Raw genomic sequence first — 8,879 nt, forward strand, 5'->3', positions numbered from 1 at the left:
GGTGCACGATTTGGGGGAACCGTAAGATTACAATCTGATATGAAACTTCAAAAAAGCTGCTGGAATATCAAAATGAAGGAAGGCAGAATGCTAGAGACAACGTGAAAATAGTTGTTGGGAATGAATTCTGAAATTTGAAGATCAGTATTGGTTTTTGCTAGGCTATTATGAATGTATGAAATAGACCGTTCCTTGTAGCAGCTTGCAAGCTATCAAAGTCAAGGAACACTGACCTTATAGGAATAATAGGACCTTATAGGAATAATAATTTTTTTATCAGCTTATTTTTAGCAACCTCTGAAGAAAACACCTACCACTGAACTTTGAAAATAGACATTTCTTGTAAAGTTATTTAATACCTACCCTTGCCTAAAGCACTTTACTGAAATTCAAAAATTGATTTCTTGAAAGAATTTTAGTGACTTCAGGAGCAAAAAGGCATAAATAAGAATGCCAAGGTGTTTCGACTTTTATTAAGGAAAATAAGTTTCATGCAAAAAGAAAAGGAATAGCAGCCGATTGCTAATTCAGAGCAGCTGCTTCCTCATAAAAACCTCGATGAATAACTCCAACAATTTGAGTATTATAAAAATTTGGTAAATTAGGCAAATAAAGTAATTTCTTAGTTATCTGCTTCACTTGAAAAGCAAACAGGTTGAAGCCATGACTAAGAGGTTTTAATATAAAGAAAATGACTCCTCCCTCTAATTGTGGAGCTCTGGGTAGTCTACACTAGGATATCCGCGTCTTGTCATTTTTCTAGAGAAACAGAAAAGGACCTACTTTTATTTTGTGGTAGTCTAATAAATAAAAACACTGTATTAGGATAAATTAACCAGATAATTAAGATACATAGCAGGAGATACAAGACTTGACATTTTTAAACTAAATAATAGAATGTTAGACATTTTTTGTTCTAGTATGCCATTTTTTCTCTTGGAGCTAACAAAATATTGCCAAATTACTGGCTTAGGAAAATCATCTGGGTGCTGTTTGTTTGCTCTTAAGTATCAAAATTTAGTAATTTCAGGGTTCAAGCCCCAGCACCACAAAAAAAAAAAGTAGTTTCAGCCTGCATCTTTTTCTGTGAACAGTAAAGATAAATATAATTCCTTACTAGCATGTTTCACTGCTTGTTATTTTTTTTAATAGTCAAGTGGGCAATCTTTTCCAAATGTCCCACAGTTGTCTTTTTATTATACAACTTTTGTCCCCACAAATATTTTTAAGTCTCCTCTAGAAGACTTTGAGGGAAGTTGATTAACGAATAGTTCTACAGAGGCAGGCTTTGATCTTAGGAGAAAACTGTGAAGTTTCTCACCATTAAATACATTATCAGTTGTAGGATTTTTAGACATAACTTTAGCAAATTGAGGACATTCCAAACTATTGCTAGCTTACTAAGACCTTTTCATGAATGTCAGTTTGATTTTGTAACATGCTTTTTCCGCATCTATCAATATGATCTGTAATTTTTCTTCTCTAGCATGTTGATGTGATGGAGTACATTATTTGATTTTTGTACAATGAACTAGATTTGCATACCTGGGTTAAATCTCAGTCCTATCTTAGTTGTCACTGACAAGATGCCTAAAATAATCAAAAGGAGGAAAGATTTATTTTGGCTAATAGTTTCAGTCCATGGTCACTTGGATCTGTTGTTCTGGGTTGGGGCAAGGTAGAACATCATGTCTGGGTGCATGTGGTCAATCAAAGCTGTTTATCTATTAGGAACAGGGAAGCAAAAAAAAGAGAAAAAGGAAGGGACTAATATCCCCATCAAAGGTACATCTCCAGTGACCTAACTTCTTTTCACTAGGCTCCACCTTTTAAAGATTCCACCACCTCCTACAGACTAGTGACCAAACCTTCAACACATGGCCTTCAGGGGACATGTACAACCCAGAGCATAACAGGCCTTCGTGTATAATTTTTTTTACATTACTTAATTTAATTTGTTAATATTTTATTGAGGACTCTTGAATCTATTCTCCTGAGAGATATTGGTTTGTAGTTTTCTTATACTGTCTTTATCTGGTTTTGGTATTAACAGTTATGCTGGCTTCATAGGATGAGTTAGAAAGTTCAGTAAGAGATTGATTCAGTAAGATCTTCTAACTTCTGTAAGAGATTGTAGAGAATCAATATAATTTATTCCTTAAATGTGTGGTATTATTATCCACTGAGCCCTTCTGGACCTAATGTTTTCTGTTTTGGAGAGTTATTATTAACTCAGTTTCTTCATTTCTGCTACAGTGTTTTCGCATTTCTTTTTTCTTCTTTCATACAATGTCCATTTCTCTGCTTATATTATCCAGCTGATTTTACGTGTTGTTCACCTTTCCATTAAAGCATTTAGCATATTAATAGGTTTTCTTAAATTCCTGGTCTGATAATTCCAACATTCCTGCCATCTCTTACATTAGGATGAAGAGACAATTTCTAAACTCCTTATATGCCAGACCAGAAACTGGAAATCTTTAGGTGAAGTTTTTAAATACTTAAACGGTGAGTGGAACAGGTAGAGAAAGACTCCTTCAGTTTTCTTCTATGAGTAGTACATGTATGGGATATGGGCACCTTGCATATTACGTGGTAATTAAAAGATCATGGCCATGATTGACTTTAACAATTATTCATAAATCTGTTTCCATTTCCTCCTATGTAGATGGCTAGATTATTCTTCAGCCTTTCTTATAGGTGTTATTAAGTAACTGCATCCTGACCATCTAAATGTGGACAGAAGTGATATAAGCACAGGCCTGGCTCATAAAAAGCCTTCCATATGATAGCCTCTTTCCTTTATCACCAAGCTGAATTAATAGGATGCAGAGAACTCCAGGACTGAGGAAATACCAATGACAAAAACAAGGAGTTAGTCTACGAATCATTTTCTAGTGGAATACAAACTGATAATTGGTAATATCTGGAGGATTTTACATAATTGAGAAATCAGCTACTGTTTAAGTTATTGAGACATTTCATAGCAGAAGGAATTATTTTAAATAATAGAGATGAACTGAACTTAATTCAACTTTGTTATTTTAGGAACACTAAAATTATAACTTGATTTACTCATGAAATGATTGAAGTTTGATTAAACTTTAAAATACACTTACCTAGACAGTCATTGAATTACTTATTGAATACTTTTTACATGTTATTCTTTGTTACATTTATAACAAAACATGAGAACATGAAACTCAGATGCAAAATGGTAATTTTGCATTATCAGTGGCCACAGCCAATCAACCCAAGTTTTCTGATTTCAAGTAACATTTCCCCCACTTCCCACCCCACCTTTTTTTTTTTTTTTTTTTTTTTAATTTGGAGATAGGATCTCACTAAGTTGCTTAGGGCCTAAGTTGCCAAGACTGGCTTTGAACTTGAAATTCTCCTGCCTTAGCCTCCCAAGCCCCTGAGATTACAGCATTTCCCTCCTTTGAGATGGAAAAAAGAAATTAATTACTAGCATCAATACCTCAACAAGGTTGTCTAGATTCGGTCATATACATTAAGTAGCCACAAAACACTTAATAATTAGCTTCCTAAACAGTTAAAGCATATAAACATTCTTAGGATACAAGTATCTGGTCATGTTATATAGGCATTTTTCACTATGAAAATTTGGTACAGTGAAGTACATTTGGTAGGAAATTAATAATCATAATTGGTTGAAGTTATTTAAGTGTTAGTTTGATGTTCTGAATTTACTCATTAACTCAAAGCCTTTGTGTGTGTGTGTGTGTGTGTGTGTGTGTGTGTGTGTGTGTGTGATGGTGGTGGTAGTGGTACTAGGGATTGAACCCAGATCTTTACACATGCTGGGGAAGTGTTTTACCATCTTGGTACATCCCCAACCTCAGGCATTCTTTGGATGCCAACCATGTGGCATATACCATGCTAGGCACTTAGGCATGCCAACATGGAAGGAGTTCATCTTAATTGAAATCACAGATATAAATAACTAATTAAAATATTATGATTAAGTGAAAATGTACAAAGTGCTGTGAGGCATTGAAAAAATCATGTAGAACTGTAAGAGAAATAGGATGTAAGAGAGGAATTGTTAGCTACAGATAATATTTTACTATTACCTTCTATTAAAGAAGTAGTTTGATTCTCCAGGAACAGAGACTGGAAAAGGTAGGTAGAGTCCAACTTCTGCCCAACAAAAAATCAAGGTATTTTTCCCACTGACTTAAGCTTTTCAAGAAAAAGTAGTTAACTTCCTGTTTGTAAGTCTCATTATAATAGAGTTGATGATATCACCAGTGGAATGGTCTAATTTAAGACTCTATCAGAGGACAAACACAGTCCTACAAACTTCCATTAGACCAAAATTAATTGGAGGATAGATAAATACACCAAAGGGACTGAGTAAAGAGCTGAGGCTGACACAGGAGGATTAAGAGTTCAAAGTCAGCCTCAGCAATTTAGCAAAGCCCTAAGCAACTTAGCAAGATCCTGTACAAAATTTAAAAATACAAAATAGGGATGTGGCTCAATTGTTGAGTACCCTTGAGTGCAATCCCTCGTACTCTCCCTCAAAAAAAGAATTAAAAAAAAAACAGAAGTAAACCTCCCATTTATGACTTTTTTTTTTAATACCAGGGATTAAACCCAGGGATGCTCAACCATTGAGCCATATCCCTAGCCCTTCTTTATTTTTTTATTTGCAGCAGGGCCTCCTTAAGTTGTTGAGGTAGCTTAGATCCTCCTGCTTCACCACCTCCCCAGCCTTGTGCCACAAGGACAGAAATAGCCTTACAAATCAATGGGAGAGGGTTTCCATAATTGAATAACTCTTATTGAACCAATTATTGTCTATTTAGGAAAATACTAAAATTAGATTCCTACTTCAGATATAGGAGTGAAGTCCAAGTTTTGGGGGGCCTGAAACTTATAATCTGTGAATCCCCATTTAAGAAAAATAAATCTAGAATATTTTACTTTTGCAAATTATATAAAAATATATAACTGATATGAACATATTGCTTGGACTTTCCAGGTAAACCCTAAATCCAATGACAAGTGTCCTTATAAGATGAAGTAAAGGCAGGTAATAAGGACAAATGAGGTAACACTGGAACCATGGAGGTGGAGACCGTAGTGATACAGTTAAAAAAAGTCAGGGAATGCTAAGAGCCATCAGAAGCTGGAATAGGCAAAAATAAATTCTCTTCTAGAGCCTAGAGGGATTACAACACTGCTGACACCTTAACTTTGAACATCTGACCTACAGAATTGTACAAGAATAAACTTATTTTGTTTAACCTGTCTAGTTAGTAGTAATTTGTTACAGCAGCCATAGGAAACTAATACACTAAGTCAGATTGGCAGGAGAGATAGTCTGCATATAGCATGAATATTAAGCCTAAGCATAAGAAGATGTGTTAAGATGCTATCTTGATTGACCAAGACTTATGACAGAAACCCAATGAGAACTCTTTTACATGGAAATTCAACATATATCTCCATGAGATCAGGATTTGAAAATTAGTTGAAATATTTTTCTTTTTTGTGGTGTTTTGTTTTCTGTAAGACCAGAGCTTCACACATGCTAGTCAAGTGCTCAAACACTGAACTACATCCCTAGCCCTTGAACCATTTTTTTTTAACTTTTAGTTGTAGATGGGCACAATACCTTTATTTTTGTTTATTTAGTTTTTTTATATGGTGCTGGAGATCAAACCCAGTGCCTCACACGTGCTAGGCAAGCGATCTACCACTGAGCCACAACCCCAGCCCCAAACATTTCTTTACTTAGGATGGACCCAGTATATTAGGAAGGAAATGGAGAAATAAATTTACTGTGATAAAATATGGGAAATCTGGGCCAGGTGTCCTGGTGCACGCCTGTAATCCCAGCGGCTTGAACTTGAGGCAGTAGTTCAAAGACAGCCCCAGCAACTGCGAGGCACCAAGCAACTCAGTGAGACCCTGTTTCTAATATACAAAATAGGACTAGAGATGTGGCTCAGTGGTTGAATGCCCCTAAATTCATCCCTGGTACCCACCCCCAAATATATAAATTATGGGAAACCTGGATCCAACCACCTGCTCAAGGAGACAAGGGCTGAATACTTTTCTTTCCTAAGGCAGCAACAATAGAAACATCTGGGGGGTTTGTTTGTTTTGGTAAGGGATTGAATTTAGGGGCACTCAGTCACTGAACCACATCCCCATCCCTATTTTGTATTGTATTTAGAGGCAGGTTCTCACTGAGTTGCTTAGCACCTTGCTTTTGTGAGGCTGGCTTTCGAATTCTCATCCTCCTGCCTCAGCCTCCCGAGCCGCTGGGATAACACGTATGGGTCACCATGCCTGACAGAAACATCTTCATAACCTTTTTCTGCATGAGTTGCCTTGTTGGTTATAATGGTTTTAAAATGTGTCCACAAATTCATTAATAGTAACCCCTTCAGAAGATGGAGCCAAATTCTTCCTCCCTTTGATGGTGGGTTGTATTTACAGACTCACTTCTAAAAAGTACAGTGTGGCAAAAATGATAAAATGTGACTTCTGAAATTAGAACATAAAAGGTATTGTGGCTTCAATTTTGTTTTTTCACTTGGATTATTCACTCTTGGTGAAGCTAAATGCCATGGAAAAGTCCCCATCATGACAAAACTGAGGCTTCTTGCCAATAGTAAGGAATGAACTTGGGCTTTCTGTCCACAGTCAACCTTAAGATGGCTACATCTCTTGCTGACATCTGGACCACAACCTCATGAAAGACTCTGAGCCAGAACCTCCTTTCCCACCCCCAGGAACAATGCCCCTAAATTCCTAAATCTCAGCAGAAACTATAAGATACTAAATATTGTCTTAACCTAGTGGACTATGGGTTGATTTCTTACGTGAGTAGGTAACTAATATACTGATGCACCTCCCAGATACAGCATCATGTTCAGAAAACTTTACCATAACAAATATTCTAGGCATCCTATGAATCACTAAACATTGTCATGTCATAAATAATCTTGATACCACTATTCTCTCCTAACAAGTTTTAATAATACCATTCATTTAGTACTTAATATGTACTGTGAATTTTATCAATGAAAGAACTTAGCCTTTGAGTACCATGCCTCATATTATATTATGAGTAGAAGCTAGGTTGTAGGATTGCATAGAATTACAAAGGTGCAGAAGGAAACTTGAGGATTATGAAAAAAACATATTAATGGTGATATCAAATTATAAACTTTAACAATAGCTAGAATGTGAAACCAACCTAGATGCCCTTCAATAGATGAATGGATTAAAAAAGTGGCATTTATACATAATAGAACATTACTCAGCACTAGAAAATAACAAGATCATGGCATTTGCAGGAAAATAGATGGCATTAGAGCAGATTATGCTAAGTGAAGTTAGCCAATCCCTAAAAAACAAATGCTGAATGTCTTCTCTGATATAAGGGGGGGTGACTCAAAATGGGATAGGGAGGAAGAGCATGAGAAGATGATTACCACTAAATAAGGAAGAGAGGTGAGAGGGCAAAAGAGGGAGAAGGGGAGTTGCACGGAAGATGGATGGAGAACCTCATCGTTATACAGAATACATGTATGATGTTGTGATGAAAAAAAGAAAAAAGTGTGTCACATTAGATTGGATAGAGAGAAGGGAGGGGAGGGGAGGAGTAAGGGGGATAGGAAGGGCAGCAGAATAGAATAGACATTATGATTGCTATATGTATATAGGTGCCTATGACCAGTGTGATTCTGCAATCTGTACAATTAGAAAAATGAGAAATTATACCCCAATGATTCAAATGTATGAATTGCCAAGATCATTGTAATGTCATGTGTAGCTAATAAAATTAAATTTAATTTTAAAAAAATTATAAACTTTAAATATGTACAATTGTACATCAGCTATATTTCCATAAACCTGTTTATATAATGGGATTGAAATACATACAGCATTAGATGTATGTATAAATACATATAATATACACACTAGCCTAGAAAGAGTTCACAATATCATAGCAGCATAATTCATAAGAACCCAAACATAGAAATAGTTCAAGTGTCCATCAATTCATGAATGGATAAATAAAATTTGGTATATCTAATGGAATATTATTTAGCAATAAAAGATAGTTGCTGATACATAAAACACATATGTCCAAGATCTTTGCATGCTCAGAAAAGGACCCTAAGCTTACATCTCTGAATGATCTTTAGTGTTAGTACAAACAGGAGATATAGTATAAGGCAGAACTGTAGGTGACCAGTCTAAGCATTTAAAAAAAAAAAATGCCTCAGTTCAGAGCCAATCTGAAAAAAACAAGGAGAATTTTTTGGTGGGCTCTCCCTCCACCCTTTTAGCTACAAGCATTTAAGGAGATCTCTGTCAGGTCACTGGCTGATCACTGAGATAATACAACAGAGCCTTATATAACCATATGCACAAAGAATATAATCCTTGAGAAAACAATTTGAGAACATTGCTAGAAAGATAAGAGTAACCCTCAGCAATAGTAGTAAATCCTGTGTGGAAGGGGTGATTCCAATTTCCAGCACTAATTTATAATATTCAAAATATTCCAGTTTTGACAAAAAGAAAAAAATCACAAGTATGGCCCATTTTCAGGGAGGAAAAAAAGTGACAGAAACCATGGCCATGTAAGCCCAGGCTTAAGTCAACTATCTTAAATATACTCAGCAAAAGAAAACCTAGGCAAATAACTAAAGAAAAGCAGAACAATGTATGATCAAATAGAGGATATCAATAAAGACAAAAATCCTTTTAAAAATATTCTGGAGCTGAAGTGTACAATAGCTGAAATTAAATTTTCACTATAGGGAACAGATTTTAGTAAGCAGAAGAAAGATCAGCACTTGAAGATAAGACAATTGAAATTGTCC

The sequence above is a fragment of the Ictidomys tridecemlineatus genome, chromosome 7 (genome assembly GCF_052094955.1).
Source record: "Ictidomys tridecemlineatus isolate mIctTri1 chromosome 7, mIctTri1.hap1, whole genome shotgun sequence".
Classification (NCBI taxonomy): domain Eukaryota; kingdom Metazoa; phylum Chordata; class Mammalia; order Rodentia; family Sciuridae; genus Ictidomys; species Ictidomys tridecemlineatus.